The sequence below is a fragment of the Heterocephalus glaber genome, unplaced genomic scaffold (assembly GCF_053883595.1).
Source record: "Heterocephalus glaber isolate CG9 unplaced genomic scaffold, H.glaber_assembly_v1.0 deba00000942, whole genome shotgun sequence".
Classification (NCBI taxonomy): Eukaryota; Metazoa; Chordata; class Mammalia; order Rodentia; family Bathyergidae; genus Heterocephalus; species Heterocephalus glaber.
Window position 1 is genome coordinate 4,628,500 of NW_028258174.1, and position 26,509 is coordinate 4,655,008.

General features: G+C 36.4%; 1 protein-coding gene across 9 annotated transcripts in view; it reads right to left on the reverse strand.

The window, feature by feature from the left end:
• Positions 1 to 26,509, reverse strand: part of Mettl24 (methyltransferase like 24) — a 131,981-nt gene that overhangs the window by 50,560 nt on the left and 54,912 nt on the right. The window contains exon 5 of one of the 9 annotated variants that reach the window (XM_087208684.1): positions 1 to 26,509. This exon is cut by the window's right edge and continues 5,801 nt beyond it. The exons of the other annotated variants lie outside the window; for them this stretch is intronic. The gene's annotated coding sequence lies outside the window, so the exon portion shown is untranslated. 9 annotated transcript variants of the gene reach the window in all.

The window sequence follows — 26,509 nt, forward strand, 5'->3', positions numbered from 1 at the left end:
TTGATGGACCCTGCAAAACTATCTTTCAAAATTGATAGAGAAATAAGATACTTTCATGGCAAAGAACACCTTAGGAACTTAACACCAAACCAGTCCTCTAAAAAAATTTAGACAATATCCTAGGAAAAGACAATGAGGAGCACAATCCCAGGAAGTCCAGTAGAATGAATCCATCAGGTACGACAAGAAATTAAATGCAAAGGGGGAGAATCCAACAAAAAGAAAAAGTCATGACAATGATAAGTCAATATGTATCAGTTACAACCATCAATGTTAATGGTCTCAAGTCACCAATCAAAAGAAATAGACTGGCAGAATGGGTCAAAAAGCAAGATCCAACAATATGCTGCATACAAGAAACACACTTAATTCAAAAAGAAACTCATAGTCTGAAAGTTAAAGGGTGAAAAACAATACTCCATGTGATAGGAACCCCAAAAAAAGCAGGAGTAGCTATCCTCTTTGCAGATCAAGTGGATTTCAAACCAAAATCTGAAACACTTCTAGTCCCAAGAATTTCCGATAAGGGATAGGCAACTTGTATGTACAAATCTATTGTGAACATGTGTTTTCATTCCACTTACGTAAAAACTTAAGAACAGAACTGTTGGTTCTTAACAGTAATACAAGAAATTTCTACATTGTTTCCCAAAATGGTTTTATCATTTTACATTCACATTAGCAGTATTGGAAAATTCTAACTGGTTCACACCTATGCTGACATTTGTTCTTTTAAAATTTTTACCTTAATCTCCCTAATGAGTGTATAATACGATCTTGTTATTGTACTGCTTAGCATTTTTCTGATTCTAGTGTTGCACACCTTTCCTTGTGCTGAACTGGCTATTTATCATCTTCTTGTGTCTACTTTTTAATTGGGTTGTCTATTAATGAGCTGTAAGTGTTCACTATATATTCTGGTCATAGGTTATATATATATTATAAATATGATCTGTTTAAGGACTACTTTTCATTTTCTTAACGATGTCATTTAAAGTTCTAAATTTTGATGGAATCTCATTTATCAATTTCTTTCTTTTATACATCATGTTTTTTGTATCCTAGGAAATTCTTGCCTACCCTAAATTCATGAACATTTTCCCTTATAATTTCTTAAAGTTTTATAGTTTTAGTCTTTCATATTTAGGTTCATAGATCCTTTCAGGTTATCTTTATGTATGGAAATAAGGGGTTGAGATTAATTTTTTACATACAGATAACAGGTATTCTAGTACCATTTGCTGAAAACACTATCTTTTCCTCTGCTATTGAATTGAGTTTATGTTCCATAAAATGTTAATGTTAAATAATCTTTCAAAAATCAGTGGACCATATATGTGTGGTTCTCTTTCTAAATTTTCTGTTTTATTCCAATGATCTATATGTCTTTCCTTACACCTACACTGTCTTGATTACTGTAGCTTTAGAGTAAGTCTTAAAAATAGGTAATAAATGTCTTCCAAAACTGTTTTTTTCTTTTTTTTTTCTTTTTACTTTTCTAGGTCCTTTGTACCCTTACATAATTTTTAAATTTCAATATCCAATTCTTCATTTATAGCAAGTATACATAGACCTGAATTTTTATATACACCTTGTTTTTCTAATGCTGCTAAATTCAAATACAAGTTCTAGGGGCTCCTAGAGATTTCTTAGTATTTTCTCTGTAGATGATCATTTCAACTACATATAAAGATTTTGCTTCTACCTTGCCAATCCTATCCTAATTGGGTCATTTTATTGCCACATTATTTTGATTTGGGCCTATGTTTCAAAGTTTAATGAACAGATGAAGAATAGGCATATCTGCCCTTGTTCCCCACCTTAGGGAGAAAGCGTTGTGTCTTCTACATTCATATAAGGCATTTTTGCTGGAAGTATGGAATACATGTCTTTGATCTGTTGAGAAGGTTCTGTTCTACTTCTAGTCTCCTGATAGCTTTTACCATGAACAGCTGTAGAATTTAGTCCAATACTTTTTCTGCAACTATTGACAGGATCATATGGCTTTTTCCTTTCCTCTGTTAAAATTATGACTTATGAGGGCCAGGGATTTAGCTCAGTGGTTCTGCCTCCTGCCTCGCAAGCACAAGGTCCCAAATTCCATCCCCAGTACCAAAAAAAAAAACAAAAAATGATGACTTACGGGGGTGGATCTTCCAATGCTGAACCAACACTGCCATCCCTATAATAAAACCACCTTCTACATACTGCCAGATCTGACTTCTAATAGTTTGTTTTGTTAAACAAATTTCTATCTATGTTCATACTTTTTTCTTTTATTATCTTTATCCAGTTTTAGGATTAGTACAATGTTGATTTCCTAGAATGAGGGGAGAAGTGTTCCTTCTTTTTTCTGCTTTCAATGTTTGATAGAATTCATCAGTTAAAATGTATATGAGCCTGTTGTTGTCATATAGGTAGGTTTTCAAGCTAGGAATATACTTTCTTTAATAGGTGCTATTCGAATTTTATATTTTCTCCAGAGTTAGTTTCATTAATTTGTCTTCCAGGGTACTTCCTAGAAGTTGTCAAATTTATTTCTTAAAAGATTTTTGTAATACACTTTCTATATCCTTTTAAATTCTGTAAAATCTGTGGTAATGTCTTCTAGATCTTGATATTGTAATTTTAAAATGTATAATTAATATTATGTAATAGGAAGAAAAGGTCTAAAGGAGTAGGGGAAGTGTGAGGGATAGGGGAAAGGAAAGAAGGGAAAAGAAAAATATGAGAAAAGGAAAAAAATGGAAAGAAAGTCTTTGCAAGTGGGGAAGCATGGAGGGGTGAAGGGAGGGCAGGGGAAGGGGGAAAAAAAATAAGAACCAAGAGACTCATGTAATGGTACAAGATCCCAATGATGAATGTAACTGTATTTTATACCTAAAATGTACCAATAAACTTAATGGGAACAAATAAATAATAAAAATAAAATAAAATAGAAAATAATCGAGATCAAACAGTTTCAGAAATCTGAAACCTCTTTCTGGTGGGTTTTGTTTTTTTGGTTTGGTTTTACTTACATTAAAAATCTGCCCATTTAATACTCATGAATAGCTCCCTTATATTTCAAACAAAGATCATTTCAACATTTTCACTTGAGCATTCTAGAGACATCCACAAACAAGCCGGCTTCTCCTTAGTGTAACTCAGTGAGCTGTTCTGGGACTCCCGGATCCCTTAGTAGTGAAAATGCACCTGCATAGGACCTAGTGACAAAATGAGAACTGACCTTTCTAAAACATAGGTGATTTTAATCTTATGTTAATCTGAATTCAGTAAGAAATTTTAATTTTTTTCATGTTTCACAACATCCACTACTTTACAATTGGCAATCTTTGAATTGCACAAGCAGGACTACGTTCAAAAGCAAGGAGAGGATGCAGTACATATGGAGAAGCAGAAGAGTCATCCAAACATACAGAGTTAAGAGCCTCATTCATTTGACAAGGGAGAGAGGAAAAGGAGGGTGTGAATTAGGAGAGGGAGGGGAATATTCTATAGGACTTTGAGAGTTCTCCTGTCCAACTGCCTTTAAACCTTCCTCATTCTTCAGTCCCACAAAGAGAATAGTAGGATGATTGCCTAACAACTAGAGTGAAAAGATTCTTTTACTTCATTAGATATGAAATGGTTATCCTTTTGAAAATGATCCAAAAATATACACTTCTAACTGAATGAAAGCAATCAATATTAATGGATTATTTTTTTAAAATGTGTATGTTAGCCCAGAATACAGAATGGAGGTAATCATCAAAGTTCTATGGATTGTTAACTAAGGACGTCATCATTTTGTTTGATTTCAGTGATGATGGTTTTATAATTTTTTAATTGAAGTTCCCAAGATTCCCTGTTTTCTTCTTCATCTTCCTGCACTAGAATTGCTGATGTCTGAAGACTTCAGCCTTGAAGCGCCATGGTGTTATTGGAGCTGGAGGACTTTTCCAAATAACATCATGTGAATGGAAACGCAAGGGAGAAGGCAGCTTTGCCCAAAGCTCAGATACCATTTATTGCTCTCAGCAGCCAATCAAATTGTTAACCTGTTTCCCACAAGCACCTACCCTAAATAAAATGTGTGCTCTGGAGTTCAGGAAGTAGATGGTTTCAGGCAAATATATTTCAGGCACCAAGAATAGCTTCAACTCATGTTAAATAAAATAAGAATTGTTACATCCCAGCCTATGATATCCCTGGCTATCATAATAACATCTGAAGATCCTGGAGAGGCAAAATGTCTTGTAAGATATTATACTACAAAGTTTAAGTTACTTTAAGTTTCAGTTCCCAATGATCATCATATCAATGTTTTCCATAAATGTCTTAGAGAAGGCAAACGTGTTCTGATTATCTTGTCTTACATGAGGAGAAGGAAAATAATACATGTTGGTTCTTCTGAAGTGAAATTGCTAAATTTGGTTAATTAATCTCAGCAATTGGATGTTTAACCAGTGAATTGATATTGACAACAGTTTCTAATATTCTTGGTTAAAAGTAAATATTTTCAACTTGTTTCTAGAAACCTGAGTATAATAAACCAAATGTATCAATTTGAGCTTCTTGCTCTATGTGCTGGAAATTTTCACAAAGATACACATCTGAACCTGAAAACACAATTCATGGAGAAAGATTAAAAAAAGAGCACACATAGTTCATGTAAAAAGCCTACATAGTCTACATTTCAAAGAAAAATTAATTCTCAATTATTTGTGGAGTGATTTCCAAACCCACATTCAAAAGCAGTTATAAGTGCACAGTTCATAGCTAAATATTAAATATTTATTTGGAGTTATCTACAATTTGTATTAACAAGATCCTTGGAGGAAAATAATAAATTGCTGAGAGTGCAAAAACAGCTTTCACTGTTTCTGGGGAATGTGACATATTTTTGTTTTCTTTATAGATTAAAAAAACAGTTCAGACTTGTTTATATCAAATCTTGGAGGAATTCTAAAATGTTTTTAAAATGAATATTTCTTTTGAATTATTAAATAGAGCTTTTAAATGTTTGGTGCTGTAGCTTTAATTTTATTACAGTGGGACTTAATTTTTCTCTTCTTCAAATATAATTTTGTTACTATACAAATTGGTTGTAAAACTATAAGAAAAAAATGACCTGCTCACCCACATTTTAAATTTTAGTACCTATTGATAGATGTGATTGATACTGACAAAATGCCAAGCCTGACTATTCTCACCTTCTCTGGCACTGACAGTGATCAATCTTTTTAATGTTTGTTCAACCAATATTTTTAATGAACTAACTATGTCTACTCTCTTAAGACATTTTATCCCTGAATTACCACCTTCCATAATATTCTTGTAATTCTCTAATTTTAAACCTGATTATTTAAGTCCCTTACTTAAAGGCCTTTCTGCTGGCTCTCTGCAACTGTAGGACAAAATCTTCTCTCCAAGTTCAGCAGTTACCACAAAACCTGGGCCCAACTTTCCTTTCTTGCCTCATGTCTGTGCCACCTCCACAAGTGACCGTTTCAGCCAAGAATGCTTATTTTTACCCTCTCTTGGTATTCATTACTCTCTCACATCTCTATGCACTTGCATATACTATTCTTCCCTTCCCCTTTCGACTATGGATAAACTCCTATTTAACTCCAAAGAGCTACCCAAAATAGCCTCTCCCCTCTGCCTTCCCAGATTCCCCAAGAAAAACAAGCTACTGCTCTCCTGCTTCTCTGTGGGGGTAGTGAGTATACTCTTATATAATTTTTGTGCAAATGTTTATTTCTCCCCCCCATAGACCATACTGTTTTTTGAAGGCAAAGACATTCAGCACTGACTCCCTGTCCTTGATTGAGTTCCTGAGGCCTTCAAAAAGTGTTTACAGAATTCTAGCTTTCAATATTATTCAGCAAAAACAAACCACCAGAATCCAGTTTCTCTTCCTAATCTATAGCATTTACTGAGACATATTTGATAATAGTGCACACAAGCATTTCTGACCCATAACTGCCTGCACAAGGAAAGCACAGCAAGATCCTCTATGGCTCTGGCTGAAAAGCAAAGAAGGCAAACTATGTCAAATGTTGTCCTTTCCATCTTCCTTCTGTATTCCTCTCCCACCTCCTGTGACCTCACAACCACAGCATTCATCATCAGATGCCTTCTGACTGGCCAAAATTTCTTATTGTTGTATGTACACTAAACTATATATAAAAATTTCTCCCTTGGCCAATTTCCATTCCCTTAGCAAAATATCATGAGACTCCTTTATAAAAATCCAATAAGATTACAAGATGTAAGTAGTTGATATTCAGGTAAAAATAGGCTTCACCTTCCAGAGAGGAATGTCTTTTAAAAATATTACTAATGAACCCAAATGAATTTAACTAGCAGAATACTGTATATGGAAGAGATATTCTTATGGGGAGGCCTTCCAGAAGTTCCTTGAACTTTCTCCATCACAGGACTCCCCCATTCCCCATGTGTGAAAGAGATGTTGTCAGCAAGCAGAACCCACATTTCTGAAAGGCTGTCCATTTGCAGGGAAGTCCCAGTGTGTCCTTGAGGGATCTGCGTTCTGAAGATCGCAGCCACTCAGTATATAAACCATCAGACTCTGGGGAGAAATCACTTAGAGATGAATAGAATTAGGGCAAGGAGAACAAAGGAAAAAACGATGTTCAAGAGTTGGATGGCAGATGAGAAAGGAACACAATATTGGGGAAACTACATCAAAGATACAATGACCAAATAGACACCACTTGGCATTCATACAAAAAGCCTACTGAAAGAATTGACAATACATTCATTGCAGCATTTTTTTCTTTTAAAATGTTTTTCATCCTTAGCTGAGTGGCCTCTATGACATTAGCTAAAAAATGAAAAAAAAATCACAAAAGACTGAGTGGGTCAGAATACTCCAAGCACTTTTCTTCATGAAATTACAAAACCTAACAAATGACTGGAAATGTCTCTGCTCACCCCATACTTCTCATGATATTAGTTTCTATGCTCAATTTGATCTTATTTCCAGGGTGGCCATTCCTCTAATAGCTACACATGCTAAGATCAAAGGATGGAGAGGCTATTACATACTAGACCAGTGTTACAGAAAGAAAAGTTGGAAAGGGCCAGGTTTCATTATATAAAGGAATAATTTCAAGAAATAAAAACCATTTTCAGAGGAAGCTGAAACCAAAAATAGTAGCAACTACTTTAAACTTCATTTTAGGAGCTTGGAGGAAGCTGGGCCCCTCTGTGTGGTTGCCTAGGGAACAAGACTCATTTATCTTTTGCCATCCAATAACTTCTTAGAAATTGCATCTTATATTATATCTGTGGTTGTTAAATTCACTCTAAATGGAAAAGCTCTTCAAAAAGTGCAGTTTAAGTTATAGTAAAGGAATCTTTGTCAGAAAAATATTATAGAACACTAAAACATCTATATTATTATTTACTGTCTCAATAAATTAACATTCTTCTTGGAGAGAAGATTTTCTCATCTGTATCTTAGTACTCATTTTGATTCATAAATGTGGAATTTTCTTATAAATACACGAATTTGTCTTCATTAAAAACTTATCTTGGCATGTCAAAAATATAAATGGGAATATTCTAGTTTGAATTAAACTATCCAAAATTATTCTGACTTTCCTCCAAACATTCAAGAAAGAATACTGTTGATAATGGCATGTATCAAAAGCAAAAAGAATGATATTTGGCTTTCTTCCATAATAAATTTTCTTTAAGTGGTGGCAGCATGACAAGCCATGGATGCGTGCCTCCAGCCAGCTATGTGCCATGGATCCCTCCCTGGCCATCTCAAACTGCCAACTCCTAGCTGGCTCTGCATTTTGGTTTCCTTTAGCACAGAGCCACAGAGGCACCAACCAACCAATTGGCTTGATCCTGGATGAGGCCAATGCCCCAGAAGAGATAGTAAACTCTGGAGAGTTGGCAGTTTCAGGGAGAAATAACCAGCCTGCCCAGTAGCACTAGCTCCAAGAAAATTCCATAGCTGTTAAGTACAAAAACAGTGTGGGGTTTTGACTCCTTCAAGGCAGGAGAGAGTTGAAGAAGAAACCCAATACACACCCATCATACTGCCTAGGAGAGTTTAACCACACACCATTTTAGTAAGGGGTTGATTGTGTGGAACTGAGCCAAACAGCAACCACACTACTGCTTCACTCCAGGATTGTGAGTGTTACTCTACCACAGTGACAGGTGAGAGACAGATACAGGAGACAGACTTGGAGAGGTTGAGGGCTAGACATATATCCCCTGAGGAAGGACACTGGACCACACATCCTGAGGTGGGAGGCCAGGCCTGCCAGGTGTGACTCTCAAAGTTAGCTGCACTGAGTTCAGTGGCCTGCTCAAGTCCCACCCCACTGCCTATATCCAGCAGAGATTGGTGGTCAGATTCCCACTTAGCAATGTGAATGGGGATGTGCCTCAGCTTGGACAGTTACCATGGTCTGGGATTTCTGGCAGAGAGGCCTCTGGAGCAGTAGAGGACACCTCACAAACCCACAGGCTATTAGGCTGAGCAGAGAGAGGACCATCATTTGCTGGATTCCAAGACTGCAGGTTCTGGAAGGACATCACTCATTTGGAAGTACAGAGGAATTTTTTTTGACTCTTTTCTTCTCCTTTATTGGTTTTTTGGTGTTCGAAGCCCACCCCCCCACCACCACCCCCCGTCTTTTTTCTTTCTCCTTTCTGTTTTTTGGGGGATTTTCCCTTACTTTTTCTCTTTTCTCCTTTAGTTTGCTTTCTTTTTTCTTCTTTCTCCTTTTTCTCGCTTATCCTTTTCTATTACTTTTATCTAATATTATTAATTTTCTTTTTTGTGTTTTGTTTTTAGTTACCGGGGATTGAACTCAGGACCTTGTGCTTGAGAGGCAGGCACGCCACCCCTGAGCTAAATCCCCAGCTCCTATTAATTTTCTTTTACACGTTAATAGGATCCTTTATTTCACTTTTCTCATCTTCTATTGCTTAATTTTTAAAATTTTGCCTTTTTCATGCTCCCATTCCCCACACTATCTTTATGACTATAACCATTAAGCTTTACGAATTTTCTGATAGTTAACTATAAGCTAATTTTTTTTTTTTGGTACCAGGGATTGAACTCAGGTCCTTGCACTTGCACAGCAGGCGGCGAAACCACTGAGCTAAATCCTCGGCCCCTATAATCTATTATTGCTGAACACTGTTCTATTGTTAGTGGAGGTAAAGTTTTTCCATTTAGTGGATATTTACTAGAGGTAAATATTTGTTTTGTCTTGGGGTTAATCATAGATCTATTTTCTATAGTTAAGGATGTTACATTATTACTTCTTTTTTTCTTTTTTTTTTTTGGTACTGGGGATCGAACTCGGGTCCTTGCGCTTGTGCAGCAGGCAGCAAAACCACTGAGCTAAATCCCCAGCCCACATTATTACTTCTTAGGGTATGGCAATATTTGCTTTGTTTTTGACACTATTATTGTTGCTGGTTTTATTACTATAGCTAGGGTGACATAATGGGTGCTATCAGCTGGATTTCTCCGTATGCCAATATGTGGGTTGCTTAGTGTCATTAACAGCACTGCAGCCTATTGCTGAAGAACTGGGTAATGAGCCAAATATGCTGCAGCTTCCCCTCCAAAACAATGGAGGTGGGGGATTCTGAGACAAGCAAAAGCCTATACAGTGGACCTTTGACTTACGAACTCAAATTCATTTGCAAGGGCTGGTTGTAACTTAAGTTGGTCAATGAAGGCTCAGGCTCCTCTACACAGCCTTCAAAGTCTCTCTCCTGTATACAGGCAGATCTCAGTGTCCTTAAAGAGACAATGGCCCAGGATTCCTCAGTTAACCCCACACTGGAAAGGATGTTGTAATGTTCCTTCCAGAAATCTTTAAGGGTTAAATCTGTATCTGAGACCATCTGAAAGCACAAGCAACTGTCATTCGGGTCATAACTCAAGACTTTGGCCTTAAGTTAAAACTAAAATTCCAGTCAAACCCAAGTTGTTTGTATGTCAAGCTGGTGGTAACTCAAGGGTCCACTGTAGTTAGCCACACCCAATGTACATCACTGAAAGTACACATGAACTAAAGAGATCTCCATACTAGCAACAAAGTCTTCCACTAAAATCAACCCACCAGCCTCAACACAAAAAGCAAACAAACAAAAAGCTGAAACATTGGAAGACAAGGCAACAAAATGGCGCCCAAACCTCCCAACTCCCCTATAGCTGACCTATGGACCATCAAAGGAGAGGAAATCAAAAGCCATACAGCCAAATTATTTGAACGATAACAGAGGAGATTAAAAAACAGATCAATAATGTTCTTGGTGAGCTCAAAGAAGCTATAACTAAACAATTAATGATCCCAATTTTAAAAAATCAGCAAGTCCACAGAAGACATTAACAAAAAGCTAGCTGAGCTAAACAAAGTGATGCAAAACATGAGTTCCCAGCACAGAAAAGACTTACAATCCATGAAAAAGCACCAAACAGAAATTCAGGAGATTGAAGATTCTATTAAAAGTATAGGCAGCAGAAGGGGGATTTAGCTCAGTGGTTCCACCACCTGCCTTGCAAGTCCAAGGTCCCAAGTTTGATCCCCAGTACCAAAAAAAAGCATAGACAGCAGAGGTGACCAATATAAGAACAAAGTGTCAGAACTAGAAGACAGGGCAGGTGTCAGTGATCAATTAATGAGAGATAGCTCAAAAGAAAAAGACATCATGAAAAATGGATCTAACAGCTACTCTATGATACAAAGAAGAGTGAGATTAATTGGAATTGGTGAAAAATCAGTAGATGGCACAATGGCATTGAAAAACCTATTTATAGATAAGAGCAGAAAACTTTCCAAATATGGGGGAAAACTTGAATGTACAGATAAGTGGGCATATAATAGAACTCCAAATAGCCATAATCAGAAAAGAACCTCTCCACATCTTAGTCAAAATCCTAGAAGTCCAACACAAGAACAGAATCTTAACAATTGTTACAGAAAAGCAATGCATCATTTATAAAGGAAAACCCATCAGAATTATAGCAGACCTCTTAATACATACCTTAAAGGCCAGGAGAGATTGGAGTGAAGTGTTTCAAGCCCTAAAAGAAAATAATTTCCAATTCAGACTAATATATCCTGCAAAACTATCTTTCAAAATTGATGGAGAAATATTTCCATGATAAAGAGCATCTAAAGAAATGACCACCAAGGCAGCTCTCCAAAAACTTCAAGGATATCCTAGAAAGACACAATGAAGCTAACAATGACAAAAGGTCCAGTAGGATGAATATATCACATAGAGTGAGCAGTTAAGTAGAAGGGAAAGAAAGGGAATCAGCACCAGGAAAATGATGCAATATCAGGAATAAGTCAGTAACTTTCAGTAATAACTCTCAATGTGAATGGTCTCAATTCCCCAATCAAAACACAGAGGCTGGCAGAATGGATCAAAGAAACAAAATCCAATGGTATGCTATATACAAAAAGCACATTTAACCCAAAAAGAAATTCATAAACTAAAAGTCAAAGGGTGGGAAACAATATCCGATGCAACAGGAACCCCTAAACAAGCAGAAGTAGCTATACTGCTTTCAGACAAAGTGGACTTCAAACCAAAACTGATCAGAAGAGGCAAAGAAAGGCACTACATATTGGTTAAGAAAACAACTCAACAGGAAGATATACACTGAACAACAACACACCAAACTTCATAAATCAAACAACACTAGACATAAAAGACCAGATAAACATCAATACAATTCCAGTGAGGGACCTCAATACTCCACTATCACAAATAGATCAACCAGACAAAAAAATCAACAAAGAAATATCAGAGTTGAACCAAGCCGTCAAACAAATGGACTTAGTAGATATCTACAGAATGTTGTACCTAATGACAAGGAAAGATGGGAAATTAAACAGGATGAGATTTGCAACATTTAGTAAGTATAGGCAGATGAGTAATTTATGAGATTTGTTTAAAATAAATAGTACATATGTATCCCAAGCATTGAAAGGGATAGAAATGTTGATTAAACACTGGTTACTAAAAATTAAATATGTATGAAGTATGAGTCACTCAATATTCATGTGGCCAATTGGCCACCCATTGATGACACTCATTCTAGCCCCACAGATATATTGCCAGCTAAAATGTAGAGCTACTCACTGGTACATTGGTGAGCTCACAGTTGTGACAAGAACCACATATCCCTGTGTCTTTGCAATTGAGCCTTCTTACTTTAAACCTTACATCAAGTTCTCATAACTATACCATCAAGAGCTTAGGCTGATGAGAGGAAAGGGCAGTGAGAAGAGAGAGGAGAGAGAGAGGAGGAGGGAGAGCGCCAGCTGATTAGGATTCCTGCAGTGTTGTCTTTCCATCCTGCCTGTATATGAACTTACTCCACTTCCCTACCCTTACTCCCCACTGTGTGTTTTTAATTGATTCAATAAACTATGTGATTCAAACATCTTAATGTGATCCATAACCTCTGGGACAACTCTCCTGGAGGTATATGTGGAAGCTACTTTGTATCAAGATAATTTACCAGATGACAAAACTTGTCAGTGCTTCAACTTTCACATTGGCTGCTACCTATCTGTCACCAAACACAAGAAAAATTAATGACAAATAACCAATAATTAATGGGGAAACTTGAAGTAGTCAGTCCCGCTTATTTCTGTAGCTTGGTTGCATGACTTTATGTTGCATACATATAAATAGTCACGTTTACATCTAAACTCATTCTAGACCAGGGTGGGGGTACAGTTAAGTAGTAGAGCACTTGCTTAGTATGCATCAGGCCCTGGGTTTGATCTCTGCCACCACAGGGTGAAAATATTTGCCCTAGCTCAAACCGTTAAACTACAGATATGGGTATTTCATGATATTCCACACAAAGCACAGTACTCTACAAAGACAGCTATGACTCCAAGATGCTCAGCCAGATGAACAAGCTTCACTATCACTATTTTAGAAAGATGTTCACTAACAGTGTGAAAATAATTCATTTCAATACATCTAGCATTTATTTACTATAAATTCACATGGTCCAGGCACCCTAGTGTCTCTGCATGGTATATGTTATAGATATATACATACTGTATCATAAAGATACATAATCTAGCATAGAGACTTATCAAGTATCCAGTGAGATAAGATGGGTACTTAGAGCAACTCTACGGAAGTTAGCTAGTTTCTTACATCATCATACAGTTTTATGGGAAAATAAAGAAGCAGCCATACCCACTGAAGAGTCCCAGTAAGTAAAACGTTGCAAACTCTCTTGAGGGTAATTTAGCAATGGTATGAAAAGTCTTAACACTTTATAGGTCATGTTAGTAAAAAACTTGAAATACTCTATATATCCAACAACTGGGGAGTGGTTAAATACAACTTGATACATACTTTCACTGGAATCTATGCACCCATCAAAAATTACATTGTATTGCATAATATTCTAAGGAAAAAGGTATAAAATATACATGGCAAAAAAATGTTAAAATCCCTCAAAAGGGCAATGAAATATCTTTCTCTTACCTCAAAATCTCCACTACCTTTACCCAAAATACCTTTACTAAAGATACCCTTTTACCCAAAAACCTAAAAATACCCAAAGTACCTTTACCTAAAGAATTCTCAGAGTAAAACTTTACCCAGTACCTTTACCAAAAGATTTATTTTTTAGGCCGGGGATTTAGCTCAGTGGTTCCAGTGCCTGCCTCGCAAGCACAAGGTCCTGAGTTTGATTCCTGGTACACCCCCCCAAAAAAGATTTATTTTTTTAAAGAACATATACATATATATGTATATATACATGTATGTATATATATACATGTATATATACATATATATGTACGTATATATACATATATATATATATATATATATATACACACACACACACATACTTTATTTTCATTCAAATTGTGGATGTCACAGTATACCCAGTGTTTGTCACTTTGCTTTGGGCTCTTAACAATTTATCTTGGATGTCTTTCCATAGTAACAAAATATTGATATATAGCATGTATTTTAATAGTCACCAAATATTCAACTGTGTGGGTTTTACAATACTTCATTTATTCAATTGCTTATAAAAGGACAACTACGTTGCTTCCAAAATTTTGCTATTACAAATAATACCACAATATTTCTAGATGAAATTATTTTTCTTTTTTGTTTATATGTTTGTTTGTTTTTGAGACAGGGTCTCACTATGTAGTTCAAGCTGGCCTTGAACTCACAGCGATTCTTCTGCCTCAGTCTCCTGAGTGCTAGGATTACAGGTGTGTGCCACCACGCCTGGCTGAAATGAAATGTTTAATAATATGTAATGATATTTTAAATTTTAAAAAGATTTTAAAAGGCAACTATAGTATAGTCTAAATTTAAAATATCGAGAGAGGGAGAAGGAAAGGGAGAGAGGGATTAGTAGTGGGGAAAAGTCTGAGAGAGATTATGTATACTAATAGCAGCTCCCCAGTAATAGAATTATTGGTGAGTTTACTTTTCATCCTTTTATTTTGTGTTCTCTATTATCTAAATTTTCTACTGTGAACATATGCCTCTTGTACATTAAAATTTAAATGGTTTTGAGAAAGGTTTTGTGGAAGAGACAACTTTTGGGATAGAACTTGAAAGATGGGCAATTTATTTTACTTGTTCAAAAACAGAAAATATTAGAAATAAGGGAATTGTGATGAAAGCTACAAAGGATGAAAGCATTCGGGCAAACTGGAAGTAAAACCATTCAATTAGGTTACAGCATAGGATATCTGCAGTAAAGTACTGGAAAATAAACAAGTTGGAAGACAGAAGCAGACTTAGCACATAAAATAAGATACTTATATTTAATATAGTAAGTAGCACACAGTAGGGAAATAAAAAGACAGAGGTGGGGAAGAACAACTTTTTTCTTTAGTCAGATAATTTATCTGTAATATTCTGAAGTACATACTTAGTTCAGTCCATACTTAATTATACTTGATATGTCCCCAAAAAGGAGTAAAAAATGTAAGATGTCAACCCACCTAATTTCACGATAATGTACTTAATAAGCCTGTGTAACTTTACATACTTATGCCAAAGAGGTGCCCATGGATGTAAATCACTGAATTACAAGATTTCTATTGGTGACATGAAGAAGTGAACTATTTGAAATATACACTAATTATGCCCATGGCCATCACTACAGAAAAATTCATTCCTAGGAACAAATAGAAAGGATGTCTGGCCATGAGATTTACACTGCTGCTGTTCTAAAAAGTTCTAAAATCCAACACAGGATACTGACTCTTTTTAACATTCTCTGGAGTAAATGACTTCCCTTATAGAAGCTCCCTTCTATCATTAAGAAAGTAAAAGAGCAATAAAATAGACCAAATCATTGATAACATAATGCACTATTCCCAGTACAAATTGTAATATTCTCCTAAAACAATTAAAATAACCAACTCAATAATTATTTAGTAAATAGCTCCCATTTGGGGAGTAAGTGGAACTGTGCGAGGTTCTTCACAGTCACTTTTGTCTTTAATCTTCTCAACAATCTTGCAAGGAAGGAATTATCCCCATTTTACAGAAAACCTGGAATACGACTTAATAGGGTTTAATTCACCTGCACTATTCACACAACTTACAAGTTGTAGAGTTAACATTTGCATCTTTTGTTGAGGGCCAGCAGCTCTACCATTAGGCACCATGTTCCAAAATTTGCTACCTGTCTTAAAACCAACATCTTGAAAATGTCACCAACCTTATTATCTTTTGCCAATACCAAGACCCTCAGGACTCATTTCAGACAAATAACAGATCTCTCTAGATAAAGTAATAACACTATGGCAAACAGCAAAGCCAACAGAAAATTCCAAGAAAATAGTTGCCAAGTGTTTTTGCGGCCAGCTTCTCTTTCTCAACTGCTAGCAAAATTAAAAATTGGACAGAATAATAAATGTCTTTCATCAATTTTTCGATCAAATAAATTTCTTTTATAATAATAGGAACAAGAAGTCTCCAAATATAGTGTTTATGTATTTTAAACATCTGAAATTCTCTTAAAAATCTTAAGACTGAAATTTTCATTTAAAATAGTTTTAAATAGCATGTAATTGAGCAAAATATTATTGATTTAAGTCAAATGAGAAAAATAACCAAAAGGGGCCTTTTAGCTATATTTATAAAACTAAATTCTTTAGAGAATAAAACCAATGTTCTAAGATTAGAAAGAACATTTTCTCCCTAAATATTTTCTCCCTAAATATTCCACTTCCTAATATCACTACACCTTCATCTTACATCGCAGGCAGCTTCCTCCTCCCATCTCCAAAAGAAAAGGAAAAGATGTATTTGGTGGAAATGTCTCAGCATCTCTGAATATTAGATCATATCCAGGATGAGAAAAACATTACAAAAAGTTTGTTTTCCACCATTCAGCCTGTTTTCTCCCCAAAGATCAATAGACATAACCAAGAAAAAGCTGGATATCCATGAATAAATGTTCTGGCTGTTTTCAAAGCCATTCCTACAGGAAGTTAAATAGCAGGGAAGGAAACAAAGGAAAGAGGCCTAGTCACCAAAGGTCTGGATGGCCCATTAATTCACCTGCACACTCTTTATCAAGCCCCTACTATTGGCTAGGTATCAGGAATACAAAAACAAGACACTGGATTGGATTTCTCTATTAAACATTCTCAGAGCATATCACATTTTTTCTTTGATGCACACATTATAAGATGGCATCTGTCTTTTCAGCTGCATTTTTTCATGCATTTATTTGCTGTTTCTACTTCTCCATCTGAGAAGTGCATATTCATTTCAGATGCTCACTTTTTTTTTCTTAAATTCTTTTATTGGTACATTTTAGGTCTATAATATATTTACATTTATCATTGGGTACTAGCACCTGTACATGATGTATCTTGGTTCTTATTTTTTTCCCCATTTCCTGTCCTCCCTTCATCCCCTTCACTCTTCCCTATTTACATAGACTTTGTTTCCATTTTTTCCTTTTCTCATAATTTTTCCTTTCCCTTCTTTCCTTTCCCCTTCTCCTCCCACTTCTCCTACCCCTTTGGACCTTTTCTTCCTATTTCAAATTATCAATTATTGTTTTTAATCATTTTAATTCTTATTTACACTTTCAGTTTCTCACACTAGAGAAACTATTCGGTATTTATACATGTGTGTCCTATTTATTTTACTTAAGAGTATGGCCTCAGTATGCATCCATTTAGCTATAAATGTCTCTAGTTTCTCATTCTTTATGGCTGAATAGTACTCCATTTTATTTTTTTTTAAAAACCCACATCTTCTTTATCCAGTTTCCAGTTGATGGGCACTTGGGCTGTTTCCAAGCTTTAGCTATTACAAACTGTGCCACTATAAACAGGGGTGCACATATATTGCTGTGGTATGATTCTTTTAATTCTTTGGAGAAGATACTCAGAGGGGAACAGCTGGGTCAAATGGGACCTCTAGCCCTAGTTCTTTGAGGTATCTCCATACTGATTTCCACAGTGGTTGCACCAGTCTGCACTCCCACCAACAATGGAGAAGGGTTCCTTTCTCTCCCCACAGCCCCACCAACATTTCTTATTGGTTGATTTCTTGATAGCAGCCATTCTTTCTGGGATGAGGTGGAATCTCAATGTTGTTTTCATCTGCATCTCTCAAATGACCAGTGATGTTGAACATTTTTGCTGCTTTTACTTCTTTGTCTGAGAAATGTCTGTTCATTTCAGTTGCCCAGTTTTGAATTGGGTCTTTAAATTTGGGGGGGTCTGATTTTTTTTCAGTTCTTTATATATTCTAGATAGTAGTCCTTTGTCTGAGGTACTGCTGCTAAAATTTTCAGCTGCATTTTAATCTTAAAAGATTAGTCTATGGGAATATAAAATGATGTATTTACTATGGAAAATAGCATGATAATTCCTCAAAAATCTGAAACTACAGTTACCATATGGTCCATAATTCCACTTTTGGGTAGATATCCAAAAGAACTGCTCCACTTGTGTTCATACTAACTACTCATAATAGGCAACAGTTAGAAGTAATGCAAATGTTCATTGACAGATAAATGGATAAACAAAATGTGGTATATACAAAGAATGGAAGGGAATTCTGACACATGCTACTACATGGACAAACCTTGAAAACATTTTTCTAAGTGAAATAAGGCAGGCACAAAAGGACAAATTATTATGATTCCACTTATAAGAGGTATCTAGAATAGGTAAATTCATAGAGACATCAAGTGGACTAGAGGTCATTAGGGGCTGAGAGAACTAATTATTTAGTAGGTATAGGCTTTCCATTTTGCAAAAATGAAAATGTTCTGGAGACTAGATGCGCAACAATGTGAATATAGTTAACACCACTGAAATTAACACTACTCAACCACTTAAAATAGTTCAGATAGTTTTATGTTTATATGTATTTTACCACAATTAAAAATAGAAATTGAAAGGAGATTTAACATTTTATCTTTATTATTTAAGCATAGGACATTACATCTAAAATAAACTAAATATTTATTGGACAGGCAGAGAGAGAGAGATGGAACAGGTGGATGAGGATGTGCAGTGCACATATAAAACCATAATTATTATAGTACATGAGCATGAAGAAGTGGGCCCTGTGAATAAGTGAAGGTTTCTTGCCATGATTAAATCTGACATTATATTTATTACAAAGTTATTTTGTTTTACCCATAAACACCATAAAAAATCTAATAGGTTTTGTCCAGCTAAAAAATTCTTACTTTAATCACATTACTTATACTGTAACATAATCTTTTGACCTAGATGTTATTAAAACAGAAAAATTCATTTTCTGTCACTTTGGCTCTTTCCAGCACTTCTCTTAACCCAAAAGGGTAATGTGAAATAAAGCTTCCACTCAACACTGCTGAAGATGAAGCAAGATGAGCCACTTGCCCACAGGTTATTAATCAGCTATCCTCTGCAGCATGGTATTATGAAGCTGTGCTGTGTAATAAACAGCAGCCAAAAGGAATAATCTCCATTTTCTGACTCTGAAGTGCAGGCATGTGCTATAAAACTAAATTGACATCTGTTAGCAGGCTTGTCACATGGATGTTTTTTTCCTGCAGAATCTGGAATAAATTAAATCTTAAAATAAAAACTGGAACAGAGAGGCTGCTTTACATAATTCCTTCTAATGGTGTGCTGTGAACCCATCACAGTGGTTTTAAAGAGAAGTTCTTCTAAGAAATGTTCATTATCATTTTAATTGCAAAACTGTTGAATGCCACTCCATGCTAGGAAATCTGTGTTATTAAAATGTTCTCATGATTTTTTAAGAGAACAGATGAATTCATCCTTCCCTGATTTTTTCACTGGCTGGAAAATAAACCAAGTCTTATCTCAAAATGAAATGTTGACCAACTTTTCCCAAGCACGCAGGCCATGGTTCACAGGCATGTGTCTGTTATGCATGGGCACCTATGCAAACTGGCATGGTTGAGCTTCTGAGGCAGAGATGGCCAGCCAGGTTCGACCTGAATTTGCCTGGAACACATTCCCTCAGAGGATTCACTAGTGTGACTGTGAGTTCTGCTCTTGCTATTAAAAGGCGGTAGGCTTTTTTAAAAACCCACACAGCACGACCCTGCAAATCTGAGCTGTGTAGCACTGGACATGACATTCTTCTATGGACCCACAGTCTCCTTTAGGGAAGAAAGTACACAAAAGAAAACCAGGAAGCTTTGTGAACTCTACTCCTTCAGCATTCACATGGCTCTCATGCCCCAAATTTTTTGTCAAAATGGCAATATGCTCAGACAAGCCCACCCACTGCTAGTACCTGGCAACAAAGAAATAGAAATGCCAGCTCCCTGGAGAAGAATTTCTTCCACAGGTGAAACCTTCCTCTTTTGTAATAATCAAGTCATAATTCTTCATAAAATATAATCACAATTTTGGTCTCATGAAAACTCCTTGCTCCTTTTTCTCACTAACATAAGTTAATTTGCATGCACAACATTCTCCTGTGGCAGGGGTTCATGCCATATACGGGTAAGGGAAACTGAGGCACAGAGGACTCAGAGACCTGATAAGGAGATAGGGAGCATGCTGCAGAAGTTACATCCAGGCTCACGATTCCCCTATAAAAGGGGTTAAGGCACAGCAGGAGGTAGGGACTTGCAAATGGAAGGCAGTGACTCAGTTCTCTGTCTATGTCAAGGTTTCTCAAAGGGTGGTCTTCACATCACCTGGATGAGAGTGGGGTGAGGCTGGTTTAAAATTCAGGTTCCAGGGCTCTACATCAAAACAGCTACATCAGAATCTCCAGGGTTGGTCCTGGGACTGACATTGCAATCAAGTTCTCTTTGTGGCTGGAATTCTATGCTGTGATATCTCCCATTCTAACATTAGAATCTGAAGACCACTGAGTTACAGAGGTGGGAATGGGTCTCTAGATTTCAGAATACTACTCATATACAAGCATGTCCATCACAGCCCAAGGAATACAGAAAGAACACATCAAAGAAAACACCAACCACAAATAAACCTGCATGCATTTAGTTCTCTCTATATATGGTTTTCCAACCTGTTGTAGCTCCATGCTTGTGAAACACTGAATGGTATGAAAACAATTAAAGAGTCAAGACATTTTACTCCACAGCAAATTTCACCATTATAGATCAGTAAAGAGAGAACAAATGAAAGCTCATTTCCTAAGTGTTGAGCTGGGAAGTTCTGGATGCTTATTTCCAAGATGCCTTGTCCTTTGGGTCCACTGCAGATTGATGGAGATGGAACAATGTCTCTGCATTTCAAATTGCAATTCAACATCATGAATGACTCATTATTGCTAAATTGTCACTGATGTATTTCACAGAAACACAGCACCTTCATAATTAAATAGCAATTCCACCAGATGAAGTTGCTTTCAAATACACTAATGATACACACTCTCTTTGAAAAAGGAATATAAATGAATTTCAATAGAAGATTGCACTGGGACCTAAGAGAATCACCTGGACTTCTGCCTTTATCATTCCATTTCTGGATTTCTGTATGGTTTCCTGCCCAAAAGTTCTTCTGAGGCATCAGTAACTAAAACCTCCAAATGCTTAAAGTGGCTGCCTATTAATTCCTCACTAGGTTGTGTCAAAAGATAAGGTTCTCAAACCCTGGTGCCCTACACATTTTATTTCAGAAGGGACTGGAGAAAAAGTCAGACGAACAGTTTCCCATTTGTTTCTAGAGTGCTTCAGTAGGGATTTGGATCAGTCTCCCTCCGATAAGGGGTCTGTGAGGCACACAGCTCAGTTAGAAACATACTTCTCAGATGCAGACCTTCCACTTGAAGGTAAGTCACCAATCACCTAGGACTTGGGCCTGCTTGGGCCCTACTCTGATTGGCAGGAGCATCTCTCCTGAGCAAACATTTCCCCCAGGGTGGCAGGTAGCACAGAAATCAGGTGCAACAGGTCAAAGATTGGAAAATGATCTGGAGCATGACATAGCATCTGCCTCCCACATCACCTTGACACAACAAGGCACAAAGTGGCCCAGTGTTCAGGCTCTGGGAGGACCCAGACTTGAGTCCCAGCACTGCTAATTACTATAAAAATATCCTTTGATCCTCTTTCCCCAAGTGCAACAAAGCCTCACCACTCAAAGTGTAGTTTCTTAATTAGCAACATCAGCGTTACTTTGGAGCTTGCCAGAGATACAGAATCCCTGCCCAGACCTCCTGCATCATCACTTATGTTTTACATGTTTTTTGTGTATGGATCACATCTACATTTTACACATATACACTTTAGTGTATCTAGTTCATATACACATTACATTTGAGAAATATGATAGGAAGATAATATAAATAACATTTCAAAACATTTCATTTTAAAGTATTTTAATATGTATTAGTAAATATAACTGGACAGCTGACTGATGAGACCATGGGTATTAATTATTTCTTCAGATAATTCTAAGTAAGAAATTTGGATCAATTTAAAATTTAAATGAATGTATAAAGGTAAGATGCATCCCTGTTCCGTGTTAAACACCAAGCAAAAAAAGAGAAGTTTTTCAAGGAGACAAAGAGAGAAGGGAACAAAACAGGGCTCAAAAACAAGATGAACATTCTATTGGACCATGAACACAGAGCAGTAAGACTAAAGCGGGGACATACATTCTTTCTCTTTTTTTTTGGCACCAGGGATCGAACTCGGGTCCTTGTGCTTGCGCAGCAGGCGGCGAAACCACTGAGCTAAATCCCCGGCCCTACACATTCTTTCTTAAAGCAGCTAGGAGTGTGGACGGGAGTACACCTCCCACAGAGCCTAGGAACCAACAGTGCTCCCCCGAGAAAGCAGTGACAGCCACATCCACTCATTAAAGCCAGGGGCAAGGGTAGAACTCCCTCACTCCAGAAAGAAGACGGAAATAAACGGCTAATAACCCCTGTCTGGAGCTCTGGCTTTAAAAAAGCCACTCATCTAACAAGATGAGAAAAGGGGACACTCCCTAGCAAACAGGAAATGAGGCAGATCCCCGATGGCTCAGTGATGAAATATTCCCAACATCCTTGGGAAAAGTTGGAGCCCCCAAGAGTTCCTATAAGACCAGATTCTGAAAGTACTGCAAAATTGCGATGCAGAAAAAGGTGAGCCAGAAAGGAAAATGAAAAGCAAAACCAAACCCAAAAAACCTTCCACTGAAAATGAGCCAACAAACCAAACTTCCAAAATACACACAAAATCAAAGGATATGAGAAATAAACAACCAAACCAATAAATGGAATGCAATTTTATGCCAAGATTAAATTAATTTTGTTGAACAGTCTGGCTACACTAAGTATGTATGTTTAGGGTGGTCACAGCAGACAAGAAGAATAATATCTACTTTCACAAGTATATAAGCAAGGACAACAAATCTTTAAATAAAACGTGAAACTGGGGAAGAACAGATGGACAGAGAACATACCAATTAAAAATCTTGGAAGGGAAAAGTAGTCTTTTTCTTATCAAAACATCAATAAGTAGTATATACTCTAGAAAGGACATAGTTAAATAGGAAATTAAAGAACCAGAAGCTAGTACTGAGGAATTCACCTTAAAGCAGGACAATGAATAATATCCTAAAATATGAAAGAGCAATTAAACAAAAAAGGAAGATAATCTGAGGCTCCAAAACACACCTAAAAGGAATTCCAGAAATAGAAAATAAAGCAAATGAAGGAGAAATATGTTAGTCAGCTTTCCACTGTGATAAAATACCTAGGACAAACAATTTCTATCACTAAATAATCACTTTGCCTTTTCTAGAATCCACATAAGTAGAGAATTATATAATCTATAGTTTTTTGTATTACTTCATTCAGGAGAAAGTCTGTGAGATTCATTTACATTGCATTTTTACTAATCCTCTTCCTTTTTACTACTGAGCAATATTCCATTTCCTGTGGACGGTATGGTATATGGCACATTAGTCATAACTCCTCTGTTTACTCACTGGTTATGGGCATGTGGGTCGTTTCCACCTGGGGCCATGATGAATACAGGTTCTATGAACTTTTTTAAGCACAAGTTTTTGTGTGAACATATATTTTCAGTCTTCTTGAGGAAATACGTAAGAATGGGTTTCCTACGTCTATCTGTAAATATATGTTGAACTGTCTCTGTCAACTTTCCATTACGGTGACAAATACCTGAGATAATCAGCTGATTGTTGGGGCTCACAGTTTCAGATGTTTTGGTACATGAATTATTGTCCCTGTTGCTTTGGGACCTGTGGCAAAGCAGCACATCACAGCAGGGAGAGCATGATGGAGCACAGGTACTTACTTCATGGCCAGGACACGAAAGAGAGAAAGAGAAAGGGGCTGGGGTCCCACTCACCCCTCCAAGGCCATGCCCTCATGTCCTGCAATCCTCCCCATAGGCTACACCCCTTAAGAGTTGAATCACCTTCCAACAAACAGTGCCATGAGCTGGGAACCAGGCCTTCAACACATGGGCTTCAGGTGTCATTACAGATCCACACTGTAGCAATAACCTTATAAGAAACTGCCAAACTCTTTTCCTAAGATGTTGCATTCTCACCAGAAATGTTCAAGAGTTTTGTTACTCCGTTTTTATACCCTTACTTCAAATCATCAATGCTTTTAATATGAACATTTTGGTGGTTATGAAGTGGCATCTCACAGTAGCTTTAATTTTCACTTCTCTAACAATTAATGATATTTTGCATTTTTCATGTGTTTTTGCCTTCTGAATATCTTGTTTGATGAAATGTCTTTTCACCTTTTGCCCATTTCTTAACTGAGTTGCTGACCCCTTGTTTAAGATTGTAAGATAAAAGTTTATTGCCTGATATATTTGTGATGAATATTTTAACCCAGATATTTTGTTCTTGACAATGTCTTTGGATAAACAGAAGGCTTTAATCTTGATGAAATAAAATTTATATCTTACAAATTTTTATGGTTTATGCTTTTTGTTCCCTAAGAAATATTTGTCTACCTTAAGGTCTCAAAGATTTTCTCCTCTATCTTCTTCTAGAAGTTTTATAATTTTAGCCTTTATATGTAGGTCTATGTACTATCTTAAAATAATTTTTGTGGTGATATTAGGTAGAGGTCAGGAGTCACTTTTCCTCCTACTAATATCTAATTGTTCCAGCATCATTTGATGAAAAGACTACCATTTTCCCATACAATTATGTTGGCACCTTTGTCAAAAATCAAATTATATCCTATATGTGTTTGTTTCCAAATGTTCTTGGGTGTTCCACTAATATCTATTATGTTGATCTTTACATTAGTACAATACTACTTTAAGTCCCCTAACTCTTTTTCAAAATTATTTGACAATTGCTTTGCCTTGTAAGTTCCTTTTCTTAAAAATATATTTCAGATATTATTCCATATCAGTATGTAAAGATTTTATCCTTTTTTCATGGAGCATTGTAAATAATTCATTTAAAGAGATACAATAATTCACCCTTACCCACTTACACAGTTTCAGAGAACTGTAATATTGATCATGCCCAATGCAGGCTGAAGAGTTAACCCCACAATTGGCTTGTTTATAGAAGTGAGTCTGGCTGAAGCCTACATGCTGAGGTCAGAGTAACTCACACCCAAATTCCATTCCCACAACTAAAACCTTCAGACTAGAAGGACAATGTTCCAATTACAATCATACATTTTGTCTATTCTATTCCTAATTCAAGGATGCTTTGTCTTGTCCTTTATGAGCCTTGTTTACATTAATTTCCATAGAAACCACACATTGCCTTTACTGCAATTGATTGCCAATAAAAGTCAGTGCCTGGGACAGTCCAGTGCCTTTGTCAGTTGTACCGGCACTGGTCATCCTGGCACCCCACTTTCTCTCTCTTAGTTCTGTCTCTAGTGTATTCTTTTTCTCAGGCCTGTGTCAAATACTGAGCAGGTGGGTACTGGAACCTGACTACAGGGGTCTCCAGCACACAGTGGTAGAACTGCTATTAGAAACAATGCTGCAAAGAATAACCTTGCTCATATGTGTCAGTTCACACGTATGAGAACATGACTATGTGGAAATTTTATAAAGGCAGAATTGCTAGGTTTTTTATTTGCAATGTTATAGATACTTCCAAATTGTCTGCTGAAAGGTTGTAACAATTTACATTCCTGTTTCCTTTTTGTTTGTTTTGGTACCAGGCATTGAACTCAGGACCTTGCCCTTGCCAGGCAGGTGTGGCAGCACTAAGCTGCATCCCTGGCCCTCCCTGTAATTTTCTAATCGTTGATAACTTCATGAAAACATGTTTGACTGTACTTTTATGTGAATCTCTCTTAAATCAGCAAACTAGAGTAAGTTTTCATATGAGTCACCTGTATTGCCTTTGCTGTGAACTGTTCTTTTGTCAGCTGTTTTTGTTTTCTTGTTTTGTTATTTTGTGGTGCTGATCAACTCCAGAGTCTCTTGCATATTAGGCAAGCTGTCTGGCCCTGACTACCAGCCCCTCAAAAACTGCTTCTTTATCCAATTTTCCATCAAGTTGTGGATCCTTTCCTTATTGATTTGTCGAAGCCCTTTTATACCAATGGAATTAGCTCTCCATTTATGAAATGAGTTGTCAATATTTCTCCAGTTTTTTTGTTTTTGATAATTTTACCATGTAGAAAATTTATATATAATCAAATTATTTTTTTCTTTTATGGCTTCCTAACTCCAGAATTTTTTTTAAAACTCCACAGGTTTTTTTCCTAATATTATTATGTATCAGTTTTGGAAAATATTTTTTTCCTGGGTTGAATTTTCATGGCAGGAAGCATCAAATGTAGATTTATAAAAAATTTTTTATAAATGCCTATCCAATTGTCCACATAATTTTATTGAAATATTCATCCTTTCTTCCCATTTGAAACCCTACCTCTATCATATATCAAACTGATATGTTTATTTCAAGATTTTTTTCTGCCAATTAATTTGCTTATTTATGCATACAATGGCACCGTTTTGCTTATCCTATTATAGGTTTTGTTTTGTTTTGTGCAGGGG